At 49.7% G+C, this 27,294-nt stretch overlaps 1 protein-coding gene and 1 long non-coding RNA gene across 6 annotated transcripts in view; both read left to right on the top strand.

The window, feature by feature from the left end:
* The window catches only part of LOC105483134 (immunoglobin superfamily member 21), a 328,288-nt gene that overhangs the window by 120,881 nt on the left and 180,113 nt on the right, over positions 1 to 27,294 (top strand). The gene's annotated exons all lie outside the window — the stretch shown is intronic.
* Positions 1,895 to 10,767, top strand: LOC139364159 (uncharacterized). 2 transcript variants are annotated; one of them, XR_011625453.1, is made up of 3 exons: positions 1,895 to 4,028; positions 4,858 to 4,934; positions 6,280 to 10,767. It is a non-coding gene; the product is annotated as an uncharacterized lncRNA (long non-coding RNA). The 2 variants fall into 2 exon arrangements; XR_011625452.1 differs by having other exon boundaries at positions 5,330 to 10,767.

Genomic DNA, 27,294 nt, shown 5'->3' with positions numbered 1-27,294 from the left:
GTTGGCTGGCCGTCATCTCCTGGAACCAGTTTTCTGGCCTCAACTTGGATTCTTTCCCGCTCCTCCGTTGTGAACAGGATTCGGAGGAGCTGTTGACAGTCATCCCAGGTCGGCTGGTGAGTAAACATGACACTGTCTAACAACGAGGTTAGATCTTTGGGATTATCTGAGAACCGAGCATTTTGGGACTTCCAATTGTATAAATCACTGGTGGAAAAAGGCCAATACATGAGACGGGAGAGCCCGGTATCATCGAGCGATCCTATTTCTCTGAGAGGCAGGGCTACAGTGGAGTCAGGGAGTCGGGAAGCTTGGTCCCGCTGTACGCGGCCTCGTGTTCGGCCGGCCGGCCCCCCCAGGTTACTTTCACTCTCGGCTGCTTCCGCTTCTCGGTTTCCCTCTACGGAAGCACCACCCTGGGGGACTGGGTCCTGCGGGATAAGGTGCTGATATGGTGGGGGAAATGTGGGTTCTAACGTTAGGGGGTCCTGGCTGTCCGGCAGCACAGGGGCCGAGGGAGCAGAGGGAGTCTTTTGTCTTGTAGGTCGCGTTACTAGGACTTTGCAGGGCTCAAGGATGAATGGAGTTATCCAGGGTGGTGGGTTTTCCACAAGATCCTGCCACACTAGAATATAAGGAATTTGATCAGGATGTCCTGACTGCCCTGGCAGGAAAATCTTAGTTTTTACCTTAGTAATAATAGAGAGACAGAAAGTTCCTTCAGAGGGCCACCCTACGCCGAAAGAGGGCCACTCCGAACGGCAGAAAGTAACTAGCTTTCCCTTCTTTAGTTCTACGCTTAAGTTACGCCCCCGAGCCTTCACATCCTTAAAATTGGTAACAAGGAGTGAGAGCGGCGTGCTCTGGTTGTTGCCCATCTTTGGACTGCTCCTACAAAGAGAAGGGGGGACGAAAATGAGTGTGAAGCAGAGGGGAGTATCCGACAGGTCCGGTCCTGGAGGGGGAAGAAAAGGTTTTATGTTTCGTTTTGGGCTTACACTTAACACTTAACAATAACGGACAGACAGTAATAACGATGAGCATTCGCGAGCGCGTGTCGGACTTCCGACCTGAGTCAGACGGGGCAACCAAGGATGGAGGCCCCCAGATGGGCACTGGGGAACGTCTCCCACCAGTCCCGAGTGGCTGTCTTCTAGCGCGTCCGCCAAGACCGTGCCACTTACAGAACAGACCAATACAGATTACAGATTACGGATTTCGCGAAATTTCAGGGAGACAGACAGAGACAAAGACAGAGACAGTGACAAAGCCGGCTTACCTACAGATTAAGATCCGTTGACTTGGGGGTCTGGTGGGCTTGGGGGAAATCCCGGACGAGCCCCCATTTGTTATGCCCAGACCGTTTATTCCCCGAAGAAGACCACCAGAGTCCAGAGTCAAAGCTAAGCAGCAAGGATCTTTATTACAGGTTCGAACCTGGAGCTCTCACTTGCTCGTGAAACGAGACGGGCAGGAGAGCTCCCCTACTGAGCTCCGAACAATGTTATATAGTCTAAGGAAAGTAGGCATAGAATCATTATACAAATTAGAGGTATGATTGGCTGGAGTTTGAACAAAGCGATTTGGCAAACTATGATTGGTTCCCGCCATTTCTGATATTTCAGTACAACCCTTGAGGCAGAAGAGCAGTTTTACACAAAGGCAGTTAATTATATTGCATCAGGTTGCACGACCAGTTTATGGCTATCTTGCTTAAACACACCTTGTGACCTGGCTATCTTACTTAAACATTCCTTGTGACCTGGCCTCAGAAAGAGAAACATGTACTTACAGAACTTACAAAACCTCTGGTACGTGCAAAGATTAGAGAGCAGAACAAGGGTGTAGCGGGTGGGGGGCGGGTACACATCTATCTTTGTGTCCTTTCACTACCTGCACCACAATCCTTGCCTCGGATCTGCTTCTGGGAAGCCCATTCTGAGCCAAATGGTAGCGGTGAGCACTGGCGGTCTCTGGGGCCCTGGGCTGGCTGCTTTATGGACTGATTTCATCACTATAGTCCCTGAGGTGGGACGGTTCACTGCCGTCTTGCAGATGACGGGTAACTTGCCTGAAGTCAAGCACTTAGTAGGTGGCCAAGCCAGGTTTCAGACCCCCCAGCCCCTTCCCCACCCGCCTCCACCCTGAAACAAACATATTCAAATGCCCGTGTGACCCTTACCTGGAGTTTGAGTAAAATTCTTGGGCTTGGGAGTCCAAAAATCAGAACTCTGTTTCTGCCTCTGTCACAGATGTGCTGTGTTGCCTTGGACAAGTCCCTTCCCCTTTCTGGGCTCTATTTCCCCATTATAATCTGGAGGGACTGGATTGTGTGATGTAAACAGGCCCCTCTAGCTCTGACATTTGGCAGAAGCTAAGGTGGAAGGAGGTGATTTTAGGACAAATACTAGGCCATCCTATCTTATCCAGCAGGGAGTGAACTGCAGTTAGCACCTGCAGACAGCAGGGAGGGAACGAGAAAGAGTCATTTGAAGGACTCGGAGGAAGTTGCCATGGAATAACAAGGGCAGCTCCTTGAGGGATGTTGCGGGGAGAGGGGTGCAGACATCCAAGGTTAAAGGCAGGAGGGGTCAGTCTGGAACCTCCTTGTCCCTTGCTCCTGGCGGGAAGTGACCTGGGAAGAACCTGGGGTAGCGGGGGCTCCCTTCCTCTGTCCGGTCCCTTAGAAGGGGTCCCTTGGGCAGAGGCTGTTCCAAACCCTCCTTCCTATGAGGACTCTCTCACCAGGAGGTCACCTCCCCTAGCACAGGGGTGGCAGGACAGGGTGGAGGGAGAGCTAATGAGCCAGAGCCATGCTCTCTCCACCTCCAAAAGCCCAGAGCAAGGCAGAGGGAAAAGCCGGGTGAATTATGCATGCGCCTGTTAATCACGCACTGATTAAAATGATTGTACTAATATTAATTCTTCCAGCTCTCTTGGAGGAGAGGGCAGTGCCTGTTCCCTGCTCCTGGCACTAGATCATGCCCAGCAGACCTGTGGATTTGTAGGATGCTGGCTCTCTGCCAGTCCCTGGGCACACCGCTGAGTGTGAGCTCATTGTGCCCCCTGCCTAGTGAAGGAGGGAAGGCCCGGTGCCTGGCCTGGATGTCTGAACCTGCAGAGTGAGGTTCAGAGACGTCAAGGGCCTTAATTACGGACACACGCAATGAGCCTGGTTAGGAAACAGGCCTCCTGCTCCCCGGGCTATGGGCTGTGCCTATAGGGTGAAAACAAGAAGGATTTTCAAGGCAATGTCACATGGGTGAGCTGCTTTTAGGCAGATAACTGCAGGAGGGGACACTGAGGGGCATCCTAGCTTAAAGATATCTGATTTGCAAATGTCCAGACACCTGGCTTCATTTTTCAGACATCTGAAGGCATTGTGGCAAAGTTAAGGAAACAGAACAGATTCTGGGGCCAAACAGACTTGAATTCCAGTCTGGTCTCCCCCAGCCTCTAGCCAAGTGATCTTGAGAGCAAGACTTTTCCTCCTTGAACCTTAGGGGTTCCATCTGCAAAAGGAGTCAGTCAAGCCCAGAACTGTTGTCAAGATTTAAGGATAAAATCTAATAAGTAGGGTATCTCTTGGCACATAGCAGATAATTCTTGGGACCAGTTTTCCAAGGAGTAAGCCTTTTCACACTGATGTGCAGTTTTCACATAACTGGTATTTAAGAGTATCTGTGCCCCTGCCCCTATGACCTTCTGCTTTCCACCATGGAGGACTTTCTTCCTCTTCCTTGGTGAGGTGGGAGGAGTTCCAGGGTGTCCACAGAGAATTTAGAATACAAAGCAATTCCCCAAGGAAACAATGTTACAAGTCATTGGTAACCACAGATACAAATAAAACATTGTCAGCTTCCTTGGGGATTAAGAGGGTTTAGGGGCTACCCTGGGACTTCAAGGACAACAGGCCAGCTGTGAACTTTAGCAATGCTATCAGTAGCCACGCCCACTGTTTACTGAGTTCCTATTTGCTGGGCACTTGACATACAGCACTTCCTATAATTTTCCTGGATGTCTTTGAGGTTGGTGGATATTTTTATTCCCCACTTTAAGAGACAAGGACACAGGGTGGTTTGATTCCAGGCTGAAGTTTGCCTTCCTCCCAGTCTGTGCTTTTAACCATGACTTTCTTTATTGCATCCACTGACACTGTTTATCTGGGAAGATATATTGCTTGGTCCAAGAAGTTGACTTAGAAGTGAACTTTAGGGACAGATCCTTCCATACACTAAAGATTGCAAAGACTCTGGTGGCCTGGAGAATCCAGAGTCAGTAATAATCCAATAATGGGCACTTTCTGAAGGGCTCAGACAACAGGGCACGTGGTCCAGGGTCCAAGGTTTTTCTTTTGCCCAGAAAAGTCCACACAGAGTCCTGAGCATGTGCCCAGAGATGGCTGGCAAGGACCGTGGTCATGTGTGGGGATGGGATCAGTGAGGTGTGTGTGTGTGTGTGTGTGTGTACATGGTTCTTGGTACATATACATAAACCTATCTATATTCATGTGCACATAAAACATAAACACAGGCCGTTATCCAGTCTCAGATTCTCTCTGACGATTTTTTTTTTCTGCAGTTGATTATTGCCTTGTCCTGTCTCCTCATCGCTTATTCACAAACACACTTACTGATGTGGTCTGCACTTCATTAATTTGCATGGGTTTGCATAGTGCCTGGGGAATGAGCAAATGTCTTACCCTCTCTCTGCACTTGAGCAAGGAATTCCCCATTTAGAGCAACGACCCTGTGCAAGGAGGAGTGGGTGTGTTTGGGTGACTGGATCGAGGAGGTGGCATGTGTATGTTAAAAAGTCATATTCAGTTGCCCATTGTCTTCCAAATATATCCTATAGCAAACAAGCTTCTCAGTGGGTGGAGAAGACCATGAATTTGGATCTCCTAGGGGGTGGATGAAGAGGCGCTGAGATTGGTGAGTTTATCTGAGGGGGCAGGGGTGGGATGCAAAACTGGGCACAATGGGGCAAGTTTCTTTCTTTTTTTCCAGCTCTCATTGGCCAGTGCTTAAGCCATCACATAGATTTCAATCAGCTGTAACAGATATAACCTTGAAGTGTGAGGTTGTCAGGAAAAAGAAGAAAGGAAGGCGGGGAAGCCGGGAGAGAGAAACAGAAAGAGGGAGCAGGCTGGAAAAGAGAGAAAGGGAGTGTCAGACACTGTGATAACGGGGTCATTCCCTCCATTGTGTCCTGTTGACCTGCCCCAGGCCAGCCCCAAAATGCATACAGCCAGGACTTGCCCAATCAGATCTTCTCATTATCCCCTTAATTATTCTTTACAATTAAGCTGTATGTTCTCCATTTACAGAAGAGGAAGGGAAGCCATAGAGAGGTCCCTTGGCCACCGAAAGGGAGACTCGGGTTTCAGCCCAATGTCTTTCTTCCTGAGTTCATATCCCTGATCCACCTCTTACCATAATACCATGTGATATCAAACGAGTTATCTAACTTCATGTTGCCTCAGTTTCTGCATCTGTGAAGTGGGGATAATACTGCAGAACTCATTAGGGTTGTGTAAGCCTTAAATGAGTTAATATATGTAAAATGCATAGAACAGTGCCAGGTGCATATTAAATTCTATATAAATGAGTATTAGCTATTATTCTATTATTATTATTCTATGAGCATAGATTGTTCAGTTACAAATCTTGTCCCTCCCTCTTTCTCCCCAATGCCCCTTCCTGCCAGCTACTCCTTCCTTTTAAGAGTTAAGCCCTGGTGTTGGCTTCTCCAGCCAGCAAGTGATGTCATCCCCCCTTCCCCTTCTCCTTCCCCCTACCCCACCTCAGGGTCTGGCCTTCTGGAGGACGGTCTGTGCCTGTTTTCCAGACCCCCAAGCAGGCAGCAGCTCAGGGAGCAAGCGCAGGGATGCTTATTCTCCGCCCTTCCTCTCTTTGAGAATCTAAGGGCGTAAGTTAGATAACCGTGACACCTGTTTTAAATTAGCCTTCAGAAGCCTCCGACAGCTGAGAAATTATTTAACAGGGAAAGAATTGAGTACATGAATAAATATTAATATTAAATCACCACTTCCCTAGATTTAAGAGGAAGGGTGGGGGACTCACCAAGAGATGGAGGCAGCAGGTGTCCTGGAGATGCCACTGTGCAGGGCTCAGAGAAGCCAGCTGTGGGGCAGGACTACGGAGCCACCAACCATTGGTCACCCAGTTCCTGTCCAAGCCGAGTGGGGACTCTGTCCATCAGGGAGGCTGGCAGGTGGCAGAGGCAACATCCAAGCAGCTCACGGCAACTCAACAGGTGCTCGTTTGAGCTCCAGCCTTCCCAGGCTGCGGTCCTGGAGGGACGGAGACTCCGCCTGAGAGCTGCCCAAAGCATGGAGCAGACTCCCACCCCCATCCCGAAGAGAGGGACCACTGTCCCGGCCCGGCCTGACCCCATTGTGGCTTTCATGGGCCCAGCACTGTTACCTCCGTGGGCCCCTGCCTCCATATAAAAATGGTAACATGTTTATTTTATGACCACGTTGGAATAAAGATGAATCCAATCCAGGCTGGATTCGTAATTCTATATTCATTACCATTTTACTCATTTTTCCCCCTGATTTTAAAAGGAATCAAAATGAAAACAGTTTTTGGGCCCTGGGCATGGTGCCTACTGGGCCTGATGGAGCGGGCAGCCCTCTGGCTGGGGTCAGGGTGGCAGATGCTTGAGCTAGGGAAGCAGGAACTGGTGAAGAGGGGTTGGCTTGGGGGTGAGGGACTCTGGGAGATGGCAGAGACTACACCCAAGGGCTGTGGAAACTCAGATCCCATCCTTTAGGTCCCGATCACAGATTGAAATGAAGTAATAATAAGCAATGTCTATGAATAACAAAAGTAATAATAATGTGTATGAATGAGTAGCGCCCTTCGCTTTGACTGTCCTGACCACCTTGGCTTTCTTCGAAACCCTCCAAGCAAAAGGAAAAGAAACTGCCAAGTGCATTCCAGGCTCAGGGCCTTCGCTTCGGCCCCCCGGCTCGGCATCCTCTTTCCTAGTATGCGAGTGACTCGCTCTCCCCTCTCCTTGGGTCTCCCTCTAACGTCACCATCCTAGTGAGGTTCTTCCTGGCTTTGGATTGAAATAGTCCCTCTACTCCCTTTATCCACTGTTCTTTACCCATCCTTAATTTTCTCCATAGCACTTCCCGCTTCCTTATATTCCACTGCATGACTCATGTAAACGTAGGGTATAATAGAATATACGCTGCATGTAGCCAGGTGTAGATGTATATGCGGTTGTAGGGACTTTGTCTCATTCTTCTTTGTGTCCTTAGCAGCTAGAACAGTGCCCAGCACGCAGGGTGCTCAATAAATCCTGAATGAATGAATGAGACGTGTCTGGTACATACATGGCAGCTATAACCATCTTTGTGCCTACCACTTTGGGTTGCTGAGCCCTCAGCCCCCAATGGAGAGGTATTGCCGTTCTTCTACCATTGCAGAGACTGAGGCCTGGACATACAGGCAAGCATGCCCCACAGTCATACAGTTAAGGTAGATCAATAGCTTCCCTGAATAAAATAAAGTGTAGACTGGTCCAAGGTTTGAGCAAAAAAGTGGTTTGGAAGGCGCACATACAGAAGGATGAGAGAATAAGGGGGCTGATGATTTCCCTTCCTACTGCGGGTTCAGCATTTCAGTTTCTGTCTGCACCAGAGCCTTCTAGGCTCTTTGTTGGAAGCTGTGGATGTCACACTGTAGCTAATACTTGCTTATACAGAATTTAATATGCACCTGGCACTATTCTATGCATTTTACATATATTAACTCATTTAAGACATACACAACCCTAATGAGTTCCGCAGTATTATTCCCAGTTCACAGATGCAGAAACTGAGGCAACATGAAGTTAGATAACTCGTTTGATATCACATGGTATTATGCTAAGAGGCGGATCAGGGATTTGAACTCAGGAAGAAAGACATTGGAGTTGGGGACACTGGTTTAAGTGCCTGCCCTGTGGAACCTAAGCAGATCTATTTCCCCCTGGGCCTCAGTCTTCTCCTCTGTACAGGAGGGAACTGGGCCACCGTCTGAGATCCCTGCATCAGGCAGGGCTGAGCGCTCCCTTCTTCTGCATCCAGGCTTCCCACCAGCGAAGGAAGTGAGCCCTCCTCCTCACTGCTCCCCTCCTCCTAGTCCCCAGCTCAGGGCCTGACGCCTGCAGGTGGTGGTGGATCCTCGGTGGTGCAACGGATGTGTTCTGGCATCACTTAACACTTGCCTCATATCTCCAAAGCCCCATCCTACACGTAGATGTGAGTGCATTGCTCTGCGAACTCCAAATAGACATAAGCCACTGCCCTGCTCAGCTTCTTGTCTGCGACATTGATGTGACAGGGTGCGTTTAGTTAGAGGACCATGCGCACTGACCCAAACGCTGTTTTGGCCCAGAATTTTCCAGCTTGAGCAGCCCAAACCCTGTGTGTGATGATAATAATAAGGACCTTTAGATTGTGCTGGGGATTAAATGAGATAATGCATGCATCTGGCAGGGAGCAGGGCACCAGCCAGTGACCTGTGGTCAGGTCCCAGCTCTTCCTTCCCCTTCCTGCTCCTGACATGGATGCCCACTCTGCCTAGCCATGCCTTGGAAAGGTGCCCATCCTATCTTGGCTGGGCAAAATGTCAGCTCTGTCTTTCTTGAATTCGTCCTCCAAGGATTTGCAGGAGATGGGAACAGGGGAGGCCTTCTGAAGATAGTGACTCTTCTCCCAACTCCCAGAAGCACATCTGGCTTGGCAGCATCTTTGGGCCACCCAAAGCCAGGGTCCCTCGGCCCAGGCAGCATTTGGGTCAGTGTGAGGGTCTTTAGTAAGCACATGTTCCCATCTTGACACCACTGCCATCATTAGATAAGACACGGAGAAGGACGGCGGGCTGTGTTCATTTTGTGACTGGTGAGCTCTGCTATAAATGAGGAAAGCAGTTCAGAGAAGTGAAGCAACTTGCCTGGAGTTGTCCAGCTAGGAATTTGCAGAGCTGGACTCAGATTCAGATCTCTGGGTGTCTGCCCTATGCCAGGCACCCCCGTTTGTTAGCCTTTAAATGGGATCTGAAACCCTTATTTATCGGGACAATGCCTGAGTATCCGGCAGACCAAGCTTTCCTTCCTCTCCCTCCACCACGAAGTGGAAAGTCTTGCGACCATTTCCAGAAAGTGTTGTGTTTTTTTTTTTTTTTTAAGAAGTTCTCACTCTGTTGCTCAGGCTGGAGTGCAGTGGCACGATCTTGGCTCACTACAACCTCCACCTCCCGGGTTAAAGCAATGCTTCCACATCAGCCTCCCCAGTAGCTGGGATTACAGGTGCATGCCACCATGTCCAGTTAATTTTTTTGTATTTTCAGTAGAGACAGGATTTTGCCATGTTAGTCAGGCTGGTCTTGAACTCCTAACCTCTGGTGATCTGCCCACCTCAGCCTCCCAAAGTGCTGGGATTACAGGCATGAGCCACCACACCCAGGCCCCAGAAAGTGTCTTTTGAGGGTAATTTGTTTCTTCTTTTCCTGAACCTGTGGCATATGTCATAGCCCCTTTTACCGGCTGTCCCAGCACTGGTCTTCTGCCTCCTGGCAGCGACCGGAGCTGTCATTAAGTGACTCATTGTGAGAGCAGAGATTCTGTCTCTGTCACCACTGTTGAATGAATGAATGCATGCATGGATGAATGAATGCATGAATGAAACATGAAACTGCTGCGTTCTGTCCTTTCACTGCTCTAGCAAGCTGCCCTCTGAGCCGTTCCCACCCCTTGAGGGGGGTCATCCGTACAGGGATGGGAACAGAGCCAAGGTGCCTAATGGGGTCTGAGGCCTCTCCACCTGGTGAAATTGCCTGTAGATTCCACGTCTGTGTCTGTCCACTTGACCCATGCTCCAGGCCCCACTGCTCTCATCTCTCGTTCCCCTGATGAATCACACGAGGCCTGGTGACACAGCATCATTACTCTCCTTATCCAGCAGACGCGACATCACCCTCCTTCACCCGCTGCAAACTGGCTGCCCAGGCATTACAGGAAGCCACCCCGCCCCCTCCTGGGCCCGGCTGCCCTCGCCTCTGTAATATCCTTTTTCTAATAGAGTGACCTGAACCCCGTGTGCTGTTCTAAAAGCAGCCTCGGAAGCCCCTGAGACAGGCAGCCAGGTAATTCCCCTGGCGGAGACACGATCTTACCTTGCCCTGCATCTCTGGACCTGCTGGTTGGCTGAAGAATGTCAGTTTTATAGAATATAATAAAATAAAACAGGTTCATTCCACGAATTTTGAGGCACCATCTAGCTCTGAGATTTGGGGGCTCTTCCTTTCCATTAAGTTGTAAACTGCATGAGAACAGGACCATGTCTGTGAATGGGTGAATTTTATTTTATGTAAATTAAACCTCAGGGTAGCTGATAACAACGAATGCAAGTAGATAGGATATATGGCAGCTGAAAGAATATTCTAGGAACAATGAGAACCTTGTGCATCTGGTACCAATGAGGAGGAGGTCAGAGGTGAGCGTGGAAAGCTGGCACAAGCCCAGGTCATGGACAGCCTTGAGCAGCATTTGATGTGAGATACATAAGAGCCATTGCCGTGTAACAGCCAGCCCCAAACTCGGTGGCTTAAATGTAACCATTTAATCTCCTACCATAGATTTATGGTGGGTGGAGGTCAGCTTGCATGAGTTGGGCTCATCTGGGCCATTTAAGCTGCTGGTCCAGCTGGGCTTGGCTCCAGATGGTGGGTTGAACTGTGTGTTCATTCTGAGGTCCCAGCTGAGGAAGCAGCAGCTCCCTCAGGTGGTCGGGGGGGAGGTGCGGGTGGGGGAAGCTCTTCTTGTGAAGGGGGCAGAAAGGCAAAAGGGAGGGTCCCACTGGGCAAGCCTATTCCAAGCCATTGCTCAACTTAACATCCCATTGGCTAAAGCAAATCACATGATCAAACCCCACATTGATGGGATGAAGAAGTATGTTCTGCCCACAGAGAAGGGGAGAAGGGAGTGGGTATTTGCTGAACATCAGTTCAAGCATTCACAAGGTAGCTCAAGATAATGTCAAGATAATAATTTCTGTAGTCTGGGTTCACATTTTGATATTCATCAGCCATGTGACTTCAGGCAAGTAACTTCCCCTCTCTGTGCCTCAGTTTCCCATCGAAAAGGCAGATATCAAACATAGCCCATTCAATGACATAATCTCCATCAAGCCTTCTAGTTTTAGGCTTCTCACAGAGTGAGCGCTTATGTTCACCACGATTTCAAAGATGATGAAAGATATTCCAGTTTCCTCTTTGTCATCCTTTCTGGTTCCCCGCATCCTCCTTTCTTTCTGCTGGGCCAAACCACCCTCCCTTCTCCCCCTCCCCAGGGCCTCCACTCTCTTCAAATATTTGGAGACGTCCCTGAGGTCCCCAATCTCGGTCATGGTTAAGCCAAGCTACACAGATTTAGTTCCTTTAATCTTTCCTCGTAAATTAATCCCTCTGAACCTTTAATCATTTTCCTCGAATGAGATTCAAATGAGACGCTTGTCTGGACTCCCACCACACACAGGCTGCAGCCTGGTGACAGCCTGTCATGCCGACAGGTTTCTTGCCCTTTGGGGAGGGCACACCAAGCTGCCCCAGGGATAAGAAGATTGCGGATATCAGGAACCTATACCAACAAAACAACCCAAGCTTTTGTGGGTGTCCTGCCTCTTTACCTGTGTGTTTCCTGAAGTAGGAATGGGTGGTTGATAACGTGCACCCTCCCTCCACCAGCTCCTCTTGTGACTCATTGACCACCAGTTATCCCTTATATGGAATGTGTGCCCTGTCTTTGTACTTGGCGTGTCAAATCCTCACCATCTCTCTGAGAGGTGAGATGAGACAATAGTAAGACTATGAGTTCAAATCCCAGTCCAGACACTTCTGAGCTGTGTGACCTTGGGCATCTATAACTTAACTGTTTTCTCCCCTGGAAAATGGGGTCATAGGAGTACCTGTATCATAGAGTTGTTGGAAGAATCTGATAACTTAATACAAGGGACAGCTTCGAGTAGTATTTGGCACAATAGTATTTGGTCTTGATGGATGTTGGTTGTTGTAAGTCATAATTATTCATGCGTGGCAGATGGAGAGAGTCATTCGGACAGGTGAGGTAAGCTGCCCAAGTTGTAGAGATGGAGTTAGAGCTCCTCTCTTAATGTAGGTCCAACACTCTGGCTCAGCCTGGCAGAAACGGTGCAAAGGATCCCTGCATAGTGGGACAATGAGTGGGATCCACAGACCCATCTAGCGACTAATGGAATGTCAGATACATGAACAGCCTGTCCTTCTCTTAGTCTCTGGGATGTGGGTTTGGAAGCTGGCTGCTTGTTTCTATTACCTTCTAGGAAATATCCTTCTGACTGATCTTCAAAGTGGTTTCCAAGTATGGAAAGTCAATGGTTGAGGAGAAATAGTTGGGACAAAACATATTCCCTCCCAGAGTTCCGCCAGGCAGCAGGATCCACATGAATTTGTAATTCCTAATGGCGTCACTCAGGCATTGTTTGGGCATTTAAGCTGCAGGTTGTGCAGCCTATAGACAGCTGGAGTATTGTTACATGGACACTGGGCAGATCTGAGTTGAATTTCTCCTTCCTAATTGTGAGGGCCTGGTGTTAAAGATAGATTTTGGAGTGAGACCTCCTGGCTCAGAATCGCAGCTCTGCCTCTTACCCTCTGACCTTAGGCAAGCAACTTAACCTCTCCATGCCTCAGTTTCCCCATCTTGGAAAAACAGGGATGATAATAATAGCACCTGTATCATAGGGTTGCTGTGAGGATGAATAAATCAAAATGTTGACAGTGCCTCTGAGAGTACCCAGCACAGAAGGAGCGCTGGTCATGCGTTTGTTGCTACTGTTGTTGCCATTTCGCTGTATCTCTGCAGCTGCGCAAGTCGTTGCCCCTCTATGAGCCTCAGTTTCTATAAAATAGGTGCCCTGGTACTTGTCTCCCAGGGGCTGGGTGAGAATCTGGTGAAATAAAGTGGTGGAAAGTGACTAGCAAAATGCCAAAGCGTTATGCATTTTGAAGGATTATTAGGGGGATGGCAGCAAAAGTGTGAGTGGCAGTGAGGTGAGTGATGAGCTGGGCTATTTAAATGAGAACTTCGAAGCTCCCCAGAAGCCTGTATTCCCTGTCCCCAAACACTCACTGTGTTGGAACATCTCGTAGTTTTCTGCTTTCCACCTGGGAGACTGATTTGCTCAAAATTGGCTTGGGGAGGGCAAAGCTCTTAGGGGGCTGAGCACAAAGGGAGAGGGAAATTGTAAATCTTGCCCCCAACAGCTAGATGATTGGGAAATGGATTGTTGAATCTCAAACTCTCCGTCTCCTGCTCTTCCTCCCTCCTCTAAAGCAATTGAAGAATAAGATGGATACCATCTGTCTCAAAGCCAGGCACCTGGAAGTCACTCCTCATACCTCCTTCTCCCTCACCCTCCATGGCTAGTCAGTCACCAAGGCTTAGAAGGATCCCTCCAGAATATCACTTGGAGTGACCCAGTCTGTCTCCCTGGCCGGAGTGCCCAGTGTCTCTCCCCTGAATGTCTACAGTGGCATCTGTCTGCATCGTTTACCTCCTTTCTTGTCCTTTAGAGTCCGCTCTCCGAGTAGCAGCTAGCAGATTGTTTAAAAAACACTCATCTGATCTTCCCCCAATTCTTTGTTGGCTTCCCTTTTTTAAGAAAAGTGTTCAAAATCCTGTAAAGAAGGAGCTGTTGTTATCTTATTTTGCAGAGGAGGTTCAGTCCAACTTCAGTAGCTTTGCATATGCCTTTCCTGCCCCCTGAAATTCTCTTTCCTCCTCTCATGATCTCCCTGCCCACTCTTAACTTCCCTGGGGTAACTCCTGCTCATTGTTCAGGTTCCCATTTCCTAGCTCACTGATGGAGGCCTTCCTGGCTGTGTCTGGGATCTATGCTCTCATAGCATCCTCTGTCTTTCTTCAACACATGTATTTTTGTAACCATCATCCCTCCTGTGACCATTGTTTTAACCTCTCCTAGGAGAGTGGTACCATAAAGGCAAGCTCGGGCTGCTGTAACAAAATACTGTAAACTACATGGCTTCAACTATAGATTTTTTTTTTCTCACAGTTCTGGGGACGAGGAAGTCCAAGATCAGATGGCAGAAAATTTGGTTATTGGGGAGGGCTCTCTTCTTGGCTTGCAGATGGCTGCCTACTCACTGTGTCTGAATATGGTAGGGGGGGAGAGAGAGAGAGACAGCGAGAGAGAGCAAGCGCACTCTGGTCTCTCTCTTTTCCTCTTGTTACAAAGACACTAATCCCATCATAAGGGCCTGTATTAGTCCATTTTCACGCTGCTGATGAAGACATACCCAAGACTGGGTAATTTATAAAGTAAAAGAGGTGTAATAGATTTGCAGTTCTATGTGGCTGGGGAGGCCTCATAACCATGGTGGAAGGTGAAAGGTACTTCTTACATGACAGCAGCAAGAGAGAATCAGAGAGTCAAGCAAAAGGGGTTCCCCTTATAAAACCATCAGATCTCATGAGACTTAATCACTACTACGAGAACAGTGTGGGGGAAACCACTCCTGTGATCCAATTACCTCCCCCTGGGTCCCCCTCCAGAACACATGGGAATTATGGGAGCTACAATTCAAGATGAGATTTGGGTGGGGACACAGCAAAACCATATCAGGCGCCACCCACAAGACCCATCTAAACCTAATTACCTCCCAAAACCCCTGCCTCCAAATGCTGTCACATTAGGGATTAGGGCTTCAACATATGAATTTTTTTGGGGGGGGCAGGGGAGACATAAACATTGAGTCTATAACAGGCAGTTATGTTCCTCTCTGGACCACTGATTCTGAGCACAGTTCTTGGCACTAAGCAGACACTCAGAATGTTTGTAAAATGAATGAACAAATGGATGAGTGAATGAATGAATGAATGAACAAGTTAATACATGAAAAAAATTATAGCCCTGCTTGAACATTGAATCTGGAGGTCCCCCCTAGATTTTGGAGGAACCCTGTGAATCCACGTATGCCTCAAGAGGTCCTCGTGACGACAGGGGAGGCTGGATAAGCCACTATTCAGCAAAGACTCTACCTTTTCTTAGCAGTGACCTAACTGGTAGCAAAGTTGTGGCTTGCTAGGATATTTTCACTTTTTCTGAAACAGAAATAAATTTTCGAAAAAGAAGAAGAGGAAAAGTCACGTTGAACTGCTCCGATCTCCCAGCCATGAAATATCCCCCTGGGATTAGATCCCCCGCTGTGAAGTATTGCCCCGTGATTAGATCTCAAGCCATGAAATATAACCAGGAATTTAGATCTCCTCCTTGGAAATACAGTTTGCTGATTAGATCGCCCCCATGAAATATGGCCTTTGGGTTAGTGCATGCCAGTAAAATATGGCCTTTGATTAGATCACCGCAGGGAAGGCTGAGGTGCTAGCTGAGTCTGGGAACTCTCACCACATCCTCACAAAGTAAAATCTAAATATATGGAGAGGAAGAGAAAGAAGAGGAGGTAAATTAATAATGGTGACATTTTGGAACTCGGACTTTCTTGAAGGTTGTCAGCGAGAGGGAAGGGATGGGGACAGACCCGGGCGTGTAGACTCCTTCACTGGGTAACCTGGTGCTGGTGACAGCTGGTGTTTGAGGCTCCCTGTGTACCCAGAACTGTGCAGAGCCCTTTACGTGTGTTAGCTCCTCTAGCTCCCAAGAGGAAGGTGACATTATTATGGTCCCCATATACACATGGAAATTGAGGCACAGAGAAGCAAAGTCAGTTGATCAAGGACCCATAGCCAGAAGTGTCAGAGCTGGATTTGAACTTGGCTCCTCTGCCCCTTGAGCTTTTACCCTTAGCCACTGCCCTTTGGTTGGCCCAACCGATGCCACTCCTGACTTGTGGTGTTAGGAAAGTGTGGCCCCCGCAAACCCTCTGCTGCTGCAGGGGTGAGGAGTGTGGATCCCTGCGAGAGTCAGAGATGAGCTGGCACTGCCCCTGGGCTCACCCTGGGTGAGGAACAGAACAGATAATCCCAGAGTCAGAGCCCAGAGAAAGGCCAGGGAGGCCCTTCCCCAGACTTAACAGGAAGCTCAGGCCCAGAGATGGACAGTGGCCACAGGCACAAGGCCTCATAGCGGGGTGCCAGCAGATCCAGACCTAGAAGCCAATGTCGCCCGACTTTGGAGCAAACATCCCCTCCTTGCTGTGTAGATCTCTCTCTTGCTCGCTGAAAGGAGCAGAAAACTAAACTGGGATCATGAGTTTATTCAGAGAGATGGCTTAGTGTCATCACCTCCAAGCTCAATTAGTAATCATGTGAGCTGGACACTGTGCTGGGCACCATGGTGCAGCCATCTCCAACCTTTTTGGCACCAGGAACCAGTTTTGTGGAAGACGAATTTTTCCACAGACCAGGACAAGAGTGATGGTTTCAGGATAATTAAAGTACATTGCATTTCTTGTGCACTTTATTTCTATTATTATTACATTGTAATATATAATGAAATAATTATACAACTCACCATGATGGAGAATCAGTGGGAGCCCTGAGCTTGATTTCCTGCAACTAGATGGCCCCCTCTGGAGTTGATGGGAGACAGTGACAGATCATCAGGCATTAGATTCTCAGAAGGAGCTCACAACCTAGATCTGTCACATGCGTAGCTCACCATAGGTCGGAGCTCCTATGAGAATAGAATGCCACTGCGGATCTGACAGGAGGTGGAGTTCAGTGGTCATGTGAGCATTGGGGAGTGGCTGTAAACATAGATGAAGCTTGCCTGCCACTCTCTTCCTGATGTGTGGCCCGGTTCCTAACAGGCCATGGACTGGTACCGGATTTGAACTTGGCTCCTCTGCCCTGGAACCTTTACCCTTAGCCCTTTGGTTGGCCCAACCGATGCCACTCCAGGCTTGTGGTGCTAGGGAAGTATATGGCAGACCCTCTGCTGCTGCAGGGGTGAGAAGTGGGGGCCAGTACCAGTCCATGGCCTGGGGTTGGGGACTCCTACCATGGTGGGCCACCCTCAGTCCCCTTCCTGGACAGAGGCCCTGCTCACAGCGGATCCATGTCTGGGAATTGCCCTTGAAGTCCACCGCCAGACCCAAGGTGACGCTCTCCAGAGGCGGCCCCCATCTGTGCCTGCTGGGTGAGGACACAAAGGCCTGCCTCTTGCCTCAATTCAAGGAAAGCTGGTCTCAGCTTCAGAGCTCCCAGTGGATCCACAACCAGCTCCCTCTTTACCTCATCCACACTTTTCTGCAGAAGCTGTCTTAAGAGTACCCCAGTCTCCTGCACACAGCTGTCTATCTCGTGGTCTGTTTCCCAACCATATCTGTCCCTCCGCCCCTCCGATTCCATCTGTGGAATGGGAACGGAACACCTAGCCCGAGGTAGTCTGGAGGCAAGCATGCCAATGTGTGTGTGATGTGTGCACAAGATTCCTGGCACACACTAAGTGTTCACAAATATTTGCCAGAATCCCCGCCGGGTCATCTGGAGCTGAGAAAGTCACAGAGAAGGGATTCTTCACCTCTATTCATCTGCAGCGTGGGACCGATAAGCCTGTCTTGTGGGTCTTTGTAAACTCTGCTGGGCAGTGCTGGGGACAGTGGGGGTGAGTGGTTCCTCCTCAGACGTCATCTCTGGTCCCTCTTTCTTTGCCTGCAGGGCGCTCAGCGAAAGCCCCGGGCAGGAGGCTGGCCACTTCCTTATCTCACAGGAGCCAGCCACTGGCCAGCTGTTATCGGGGATTTGTGAGCTTGTAAAACATGGCCAGCTATCATGCCATCTCTCCAGGGCACAGTGGTTTCTCGGCTGGGCCTAATCACTGGGTGATCTTGGCCTCTGATTGAGGGGAGAGGTGGGTTACCCTGGGAAGGCAGCAGCCAAGTCCTCTGGAAAAGGCCGGAATCGGGTGGAGGAGCTGGGAGGCATCAGGGCCAGGCCTGCTGGAGCTGACACATCACTGGAACGGACCATGGCAGACTCTATGCCCCACTCTTCCTTCTTCTCTTCCCTACAGGGAGATGGTAGAGTGTGGGGGGACCCTGAGAGGCTCCAGGGACCCAGAAGGGACAACTCCAGAAAAATCATTAAGAACTGCATCAATGTCAGTAGCCCCCTCACCCATTCCTCGTAAAGCACCCACTTGGTGCCAGGCCCTCTGATAGGCTATCCAAAGTGCTGGACTTCGCTGTGTGACCTCAGGCCAGTCACTTGCCCTCTCTGAGCCTCAAGTATCCAATGGGAATAATAGTACCCATCTCACCAGGTTACTATGGGGATCCCCTGAGGCAGTGGATAGGAAAGAATTGCCTTCCAATCTGTGCAGACCTGTGCCCATAAGGATGAGATCAAAGGATAAGCCTGCATGTGAATTACACATCTAAAGGAATGGCTTTAGAGGGATGAGGGACATCTCAGGGGGACCAGAGAAGGACTCCTGGAGCAGGAGATCATGCGAGGGTTTGCTGAAGACTCTGGAGGAAGGCGGGGTTGAAACAGACAGGGCGTTCCAGGCAAAGGGAATGGGATCCATACGGGCTGCTGGGCAGGGGATACACGGGGTGTGTATCCCCTGGCGCGGAAGCACACAGCTTGAGCTGTGTGGATCTGTGGCAGGCTTGCGGGTTGGGGAAGCCGGGCCCATCTGGCTCTGTTTTTCTGCTGTCATTTTGGATGCTTTTGTGCTGAATTCCCCGTTTGTCACTGTTTCCCTGCGATTTTCTTTTGAACCTGGCATCTGTTTGGGGCTTCATCCGGTCCCTGCCCCCTGTGTTCTGAGGCTCAGCTCTGTTTGCAACCTGGGCATTGCTCTTAGGGAAGTAGTTGGTTCCGGCTGCCTCAGCAGGTCTCAGAGCCGGGGTCCAGAATGGGTGGGGCGAGGGCAGATCTTTGTGGAAGGCGCTGGCCCTGCATGCCCCAAACATGTGACATCTGCCCTCCTGAGAGCCTGGTGAGCACCTTTCTTCCTCCAGCCCTCCTGGGCTGGGGAGGGCTGCCACACTCAGTCATGCACACCTGTCTCCCCCACCAGGCTTCAGATGGCAGAAGAGCCCAGCCTTCCCCGGCACTGGCTTTGGAGCCACGCAAGCCTGGGTGGACTCTTGGCTCTGCGTTTACCACATAAGCATCCTGAGCTAAACCTCTAGAAGCCTCTGTTTCCTGCCTCTGTGAAATGGGGATCGTGCTCCCACTTTGTAGTACCATAGGGATGCAACAAGATCAGTCTTGTCTAGCACCTTCCTGCCTGTGGTCAGCAGACCGGGGCATGAACACAGCTCTGGGCCGGGTCTCTGGAGTCTGCATCCTGGTTCTTTTAAGGCACATTAGTGAATCTCTCTCTGTGCCTCAGTTTTGTCATCTGCAAGTTGGGAACAAGACCTGCTTCATAGAATTAATGGAAGTACTCGATCAATTTATACATCTGCAACGTACTTTGAAGGTGCCTAAGGCACAGTTAGCGCCATGTGGGTGCTCACATTGTCATCCCTACTGGTGGTGTTCTGTGACTTCCCTGGGATCCAGAGCGGGCAAGGCCATTGCCAGGTATGCAGCTGGGCACACTGAGGACCACAGGGTTCAGCATCTGCACTGGGACCCTATGGCTGAGCTAGGATTTGAGTCTGTGTGCTGAGGGCTGGAGAGTAGTGCAGAGGGGTGATCAGAAGGCCTGGGTTGGCATCGTTCCCCTGCATGAATTATCTGAGTGGACAATAGCCAGTTGCTTCCATACTCTGAGTTTAATTTTGGTTTCCTTCTGCCAGAAAATTGGGATAATCTGCCTCCTGAAGTCTCTGTGAGAATTAAGCAAGAAAATAAACATGAATATCCTTTGAAAAACGTAAAATGCAGTGGGCTGATTCAATTCATTTATTCGACACATATTAACTGAATATCTACTAAATGGGAAGCATAGCCCTGGCGCTGAGGATCTGGGTTGAATAAGGCAACCCTGGAATCCTGGTCCTCACAGGCCTCCACTCCAAACGGGCAGCAGGTAGCACCCCCCAAGCAGAGAGAGAAGCACGCCAAGTTCATGGGGCTGAGACAAGGGGAAAGAGAAATGGCCCGCAGGGAAGGGGTGAGGGCTGTGTCCAGGGGCTTTTGGGGAAGGGCATTGGACACCGAGAGCTGAGAGAAGGAAGAACAAGCCCAGACTTGGGGGGCCAGGGGCAGTAGGACAGAGGGAAGAGCAGCATAGAGGCCCCCATGGAGAAAAGCAGCAGTGGGAGAGCCAGTGTGGCTGGAGCTGTGGTCAGGGGCCCGTGCTTACAGGGCCCTGCAGGCCAAATTCAGAATCTGGAATCTAGTCCAAGGGAGATGAGAACCATGGGATTCTGTATTAGCCAGGGTTCTCTAGAGGGACAGAATTAATGGAATATATATATATATATATATATATAAATTGAATATATATATACACAAGGTGTGTATATATATATATTCCATATATATATAGGGATTTATTAAGTATTAACTGGCATGGTCACAAGGTCCCACAATTGGCCATCTGCAGGCTGAAGATCCAGGAGTGCCAGTCCGAGTACCAAAACTGAAGAACTTGGAGTCCTATGCTCGAGGGCAGGAAAGATCCAGCACAGGAGAAAGATGTAGATGGGCGGCTAGGCCAGTCTAACCTTTTCACATTTTTCTGCCTGCTTTATATTTGCTGGCAGCTGATTAGATGGTGCCCACCAGATTCAGGATGGGTCTGCCTTCCCCAGCCCCCTGACTCAAATGTGAATCTCCTTTGGCAACACCCTCACAGACACACCCAGGATTAATACTCGGCATCCTTCAATCCAATCAAGTTGACACTCAATATTGACCATCACAGAGGCTTTGGATGGGGCAGGGCTGGATGGGGTGGGTGTCTGTCTATTATGTGCTAAGGTAACATACGAATATGGTTTAGCCTACAATGGAACAAACTGAAGGGGAGTTTCCCCCTGAGTGTGTGTCTGTGTGTGTGCTGGATGGTGCCACAGTTGAGGACATTCAGGAATCAGAAAAGGGTTGGACTAGTCAGCCCCAGTATGCCCTTTGACCTGGAGATTCTGTGGTTTTATGAAGAAATCATCATGTGGGCTGTTTCCTAAGTCTCCAGAGAGTGAATGAGTGAATGAGTGAATTTAGGATAATAGGAATTTAGGATGTGACTGCATGTGAGAGACGCTGGAGCAAACAGGTCAGCAGGGGAAGCCACTGGAATTCCCACTTCTGCAAGACAGCAGGTCTCTGCTTTTGGTGAAGGGAAGAGAAAGGAGCAGCTCCTATTGAGTTAAAAAGGGAGGAGAACGAACATGTTTCATGCATGTACCGTGTGCAGGCTCCGTGCTGACCATTTCACAAACACTATACTTTTGACCCTTATCATCTTAGCTTCCTAGGGTGCTGTGACACATGATCATAGACTGGGTAGCTTAGAACAACAGAAATTTATTCCCTTGAAGTTTGGGGACTGGAAATCTGAGATCACGGTGTCGGCAGGGCCATACTGCCTCTGAAGGCTCCAGAGGAGGATCCTTTCTGCCTCTTCCAGCTTCTGGTGGTTGCCAGAAATCTTGGTGCTCTTTGGTTTGTAGATGCCTTGCTCCAAGCTCTGCCTCTGTGGTCACACAGCCATCATCTTCCTGTGTGTCTCTGTCCCTTCTCTTCTTATTAAGACCCCAGTCATATTGGCTTTAGGGCTCACCCTCATCCAGTATGACTGCCTCTTAACTAATTACATCTGCAAAGACCTATTTCCAAATAAATTCACATTCTGATGTTCCAGGAGGACAGGGATGTTGTGGGGGACGCTAGTCAACCCAGGAGACCCACTCTTTTGAGGGAGTGATAATGTCACCCTCTGTTCTCACACTTCTAATAAAGACACACCCAAGACTGGGCAATTTATAAAGAAAGGAGGTTTAACGAGTTCACAGTTTCACGTGGCTGAGCAGGCCTCACAATCATGGTGAAAGATGAGTGAGTACCAAAGTCATGTCTTACATGGCGGCAGGCAAAAGGCCTTGTGCAGGGGAAGTCCCATCTATAAAACCATCAGATCTCTTGAGACTTATTCACTACCACAAGAACAGTATGAGGGGAATGGCCCCCAGGATTCAATTATCTCCACCTAGCTCTGCCCTTGACACATGGGGATTATTACAATTCAAGGTGAAATTTGGGTAGGGACACAGCCAAACCATATCACACCCCCACTTCACAGAGCATCCAGAAAGCTAAGAAACTTACTTAAGGCCACAGAGCTAGAAAGCAGCAAAGCTGGATTTGCACCCAAAAGCATCTTTGATGACAGTCTTCACTCACTCTACACAGCCCAGCGGTCTCCAGGGGATGGAATGTCATGCCAGCCTCAGAACAGCACAGGGAACTTGGGGTGTTCTGGGCACCATGGATGGATTATAATGGCTGGAGCAGGCATGGAGGGAGGTCAGTTGAAATGAAGTTGGAATGAGGATCAGAACAGGCTTGGAGGGGCAGAGGAACCCCTTCTTCCTCTTTCTTCTTCTCCACTTTCTGGAACCTTCTGAGCCTAGCACAGGGACCACCTTCCTCTAACACCTTCCCAGATTCCCCGTCTCTGTGTGAATGTGTTCCCTTGCTCTGAGCTGCCCAGCCCTGTTGTTTGTGTCTCTCTGGAATGAATTCCATTCTCTATGCACCTGACATTCTCCTTGGACCTCCTCAGGGCCTGGACTTTGCTCTTTTCTCCTGCATTCCCTGCACCTAACACAGGGAGCGGCACACAACAGCTGCACTGTGGGTTCACTCATTCCACAAGAGTTTTTGAACCCAATTATGTGTTCAAAGCAGGAAACACAGACGAGAATGAAATGAAAGACAGTCTGGTGGGGACCCAGATTCATTAACAGACACTGGTCCCCAGGGTAGTGCATGGCAGTAGTGGAGCCCAGAGAGAAGCCTGGCCCAGACTGTGGTATGGGAGAGAGGCAGAGAAGGCTTTCTGGAGGAGGTGGCAGCCAGCACAAATGGCAGGTGCAGAGCCCTTGGGCAAGAGTGAGAGCTCAGCCTTCCGGAACTGTAAGCATCTTGATGATGCTTGGGGGTGAGTCCAGAGAGACATGGTAAGGGAAAATGTTGATAGAGAGGTCCACATGAAGAGGCTGGGGCTTTATCCTTGGGTATCCCTTTTCTTGAGATTGACACGAGGGTGGAGGAGGATTTGAAGGGTTTAAACAGGTCAGATCTCTGTCAGATATCCAGAGGCTGGAGGCAGGGAGGCCAGGGAGGATGCCACCTTATAATCCCCTAGAAAGATGCCAGCAGGGCGAATGGATTTGGGGTTACAGGGAAGGGAGGAGTAATTTGGGTTATTATTAAATGCTCACTGAGCTGGATTCTGTATTGACCCGCTGGACTCCATCTGACCTCATGGCAGGGAGAAAAGGCCATGCCTTGGATACTTCCTAAGTCCCTACAGGGAGTGTCTGCTGAATCCAAATGTGCAGTGTGCAGCCAAGAGCTCAACAACCAACATACTTAGATGTCAGCAAGAGAGTCCAGGGTCTGTCCTCACTGCCAAAGCTTAGCAGGGGGCTCCATAGGGTCTGGAACATACCCCCTGAAAATGATCCATGTCAAGGCTAACCTTTATTGAGGGCTGTCTGGTTGCCAGATCTCGTTGGAAGTGGTCTGTTTTATCTCATCGGAGCCACATAATGGCCCCATGAGGTGGTACTCTTATTATATCTGTTTGATAGATGAAGAAACTGAGCCTCCAAGGAGGGAAGTGACTTGCCCAAGGTCACACCCCTAGGCAGTGGCAGAGCTGGGACTTGAACACATGATCTTGAGCCTCTCAAGCCCAGGCCTCTGCTGCCACCTCCGGAAGATGCTGTTTTCCCCGGAAGCTGATATCTCCAGGAAGACATCCTTCTACACAAGCCACAGAGACGAGTGGGGGAGCTGCCCCGTGCCCCTGTCCAGATGAGCGAAGGAAGACGGACGAGCTGGCTTCCTCTCTTTTCCCGGCTTCCCGGTACCAAGTATATATTTTTTCTAATCGGCCCGGCTGCTGATGGTTATCTGGCTTCGCTAGAGAGCGAAAGAGACTTTGTGTCAAATGCTGAAAAATGACTTTTCAGGCAGCCTCTCTGTCTCCTGAAAGGAGGTGACGTGCTCAGAGCATACAAATCACTCAGTGCTCAGGTGTCTCGATGCGAGGAAGGAGTGTGTTTGGATTGCTAAAACCACTCCTGTCCCTTCCCAAGGTCATGGGCAGGCAACCCAGCCTTGTCAGTGCCTGGAGAGCAGAGAGGCCTGGTGCAGAGAGGTGCTGTGGCCCCCAGATGGCAAGCCTGTGGGATGTCTGGATCCTGGAGGGGTCCCTTGGATACACAAGGTACAAGAGTCCAAGAGGGAGGCTGACCTCACATTCTAGGTCTCCATCAGCCCACAGTAAGCTGTGTGACCTTTGATAAGTTACTTAACTTTTCTGGTCCTTGGAAATCTTGGTCCATAATTATCATCCCACAAATGCTGTTTTCAACTAAGCTGTTCACCCTGCTGGATGTTCTAATAACTGCGTTTGCCTGGTGCTGACAAATCCTCAGTGATTCCCAGGCAGCAGAAACATGCCTGGTACCTACAGAGAGGCCACTGGGTGTGAAGGACAAAGGCAGACCTTGGAACACTCCAGAGAGGGACTTGAATCCAGGCTCTGGAGGCAGCCTGTGGGTTCAAACCTTGGCTCTGCCACTCAACAGCTGGGTGACCTTGGGTATGTGACTTTATCCATCTGAGCCTAAGTTTCCTCATCTATCAACTGGGGAAATAACCAAGACTCCCTCATATTGGGGCTATGGAGAAAGCCAAGGGCTTAGAACAATGCCTGGAACAAGAGTATGTCTTCAGCCAGTGTCAGCTCTTGTCACAGTGACTGCGTCTTAGCTGTACTGATGTGGCCACTGCCTTCTATAAGAATCCAGTGGATTCTTGGAAAGGTGTCATAACCTCTCCAAGGCTTGTTTTCTTCATCTGTGTAGAGGGGATGGCGATTTAAAAATTCAACATTCTTAAAATGCTTGGCACACAGCAGTTTCTTAATCACTTGTAGACATTTCTCTGGCTCTTTGCAGAAAGATATTTTAAATAAAATTTCAGTTTTCAAGTGTATCTGATATTTTGCAATCCTTTGAAAATTTATAACAAGGATGTACACGATAGAATCTGTCTCGAAGTGAACACCGGGTTGACTGAACTATGCCATTTTCTGAGTGGCCATACCAGAGTAAGAGCCCACTAGAGATCAGAACTTGGGGGACAGTGCCCAGAGCCAGCTCCAGGGAGTAGGACGAGGCCCAGTCGTAAGTGGCAGCTCTGGGTCCTGCCTGCCTCTCTTCCTGAGATGCCATTTATAGCTGCTGAGACCCACATGGGCCTGTAGGGTGGCCCCTGCCCATGCAGAGAGGGGAGCAGCTCTCATTGTAAGAACTGAGTGAGCCCAGGAGCCAGGCTCCCAGGATGCCAAGGGATCGTCGTCATTCATCTCCCCCGTTTTTATTTTCCTCACTGTAAAACGTAGAGAAACCACATAGTCAGACCTTAAAAAATACAGACGGTCTCCAGATGAGTCTGTGATGTTAGGCAAGGCCTGCCAGGCGCTTTCTTCATGCTGTAACAAAACTGGCTGGGGAAAAATTCTAAAATTAAGGAGGAGGCCAGCAGTATAAAATGTATGGGGGGGAGAGAGAGAGAGAGAAAAAGAAAGAAAGAGAGAGAGAGAGAGCAGAGTATTGCAGCGAGTGCCCCACACTGGGCCCCAGGTGGAACTGGGTGGGGTCACTTGATGGCAGGGTGACACCACTTCCGTCACTGCCCCCCTGGCCCCACTTTACTGCTGGGGTGTTTTGAGGATCGAATAAGATCAGGGGACCAATAGGCTTTGTTATTTACAAATAATTCAAATCAAAGGACAATGGGAATTCCTCTCCCCTGCCCCCTCTGCCCAGATGCCCCCAAAAGCAGGACTTCTTGATGGTGGCAGGTTCCATGAGACAGATGAGGGTGGCTGGCTGGGACTCTCTGTCTTTCTGCCCTGTCCATTTCACTGGTCCCTCTTCCCCAGTGGGCCTTGGACTGAGGCTGGGGTGCTTTGGTGCCCGTAAATGGGGTGAATGAATCAGACCCATGTCCTTATAAAGCAAACTTTTAAAAAATATTCAATTTTGCAAGGTCCCCCAGTACATTAAACAGAAGGGAGGGTGGCTCTGGTGAATAAAGAGTGGGTTGGGGCCCCTGCACCCATCAGTGAAGTCCCCCGAGTTCAAACACTGTCCCTGCCACTCACCACCCAGGGGATGTGTTTCAGTGATTCGACCTCTTCAAGCCTCTATCGCATCATCTGTAAAATGAAGATAGTGCTAGAACCCACCTCTCATGGTGGAGATTCAGCAAGACAAAAGATGTGTCTGGCTGAGAGTAAACTCCACAGATGTCCCCATTACAACATGGGTGACAGTTATTCGACTGCTCTTGGATACGTGGACACCCAGGCGCCCCTCGGATCCTGGGCACCGACTCTTGAAATGCCCTTGCAGAGGCCCTGTCAATCCAGGCATCTGAGACTCTACAGTTCTCAGCGTCCCAGCCCTGGTGACTCCACTGCCTCCTCTTTGGCCATCTGCATGTGCGTGACGGGAAATTGTGCCTGTGCCTCTCCTCGGTGGCTGCGGTAATAGAGCCCAGAGGGAGCGGGTGGCAGCTCCTCCCCCTTCCCAGGTCTCCCTCCCTCCCTATCTCTCACCTCCGCTGCAAAGCTCCGACTTTATTTAATCGCTTCCATTGTCTGCTCCACGCCTGGTAATCTCAGCTGGGAACACATGTTAACAAATGGGCAAAGTTTTATCTGGAGCCCAGAGCCCCTCCCCGCTTTGTCAGATAAGGTGCTCTCGCCTGGGGGCTCACACTAGGGAAGCTACTCCCACCCCCTGTGGGAATCCATCCCTAGGCAATTGCATTGTGTGAGCGGGATAACAAGAGGGATGGGTAGGAGTGGGTCCTAGGGGGCTCTGGGGATCCAGACAAAGACCCCAAGCCCCTGCTCCTTCCCAACTCATGGGTTCTGCTGCTTCTCCTGCTGGCTAGAAGACCCTTGAGATTCTGCCCATTGTGAGACACTGGGAAGGCTTGCCTTGGTTCTTGGTTCGCATCCGGCCTCTTGCCTCTTCCCAACTGCATGATCGTCACTTCTGTTCTCTGCGTCTTGGTCACCTCGGTTATAAAATAAGAAAC

The sequence above is a fragment of the Macaca nemestrina genome, chromosome 1, assembly GCF_043159975.1.
Source record: "Macaca nemestrina isolate mMacNem1 chromosome 1, mMacNem.hap1, whole genome shotgun sequence".
Taxonomy (NCBI): Eukaryota; Metazoa; Chordata; class Mammalia; order Primates; family Cercopithecidae; genus Macaca; species Macaca nemestrina.
This window is presented reverse-complemented; position numbering and strand designations above follow the sequence as displayed.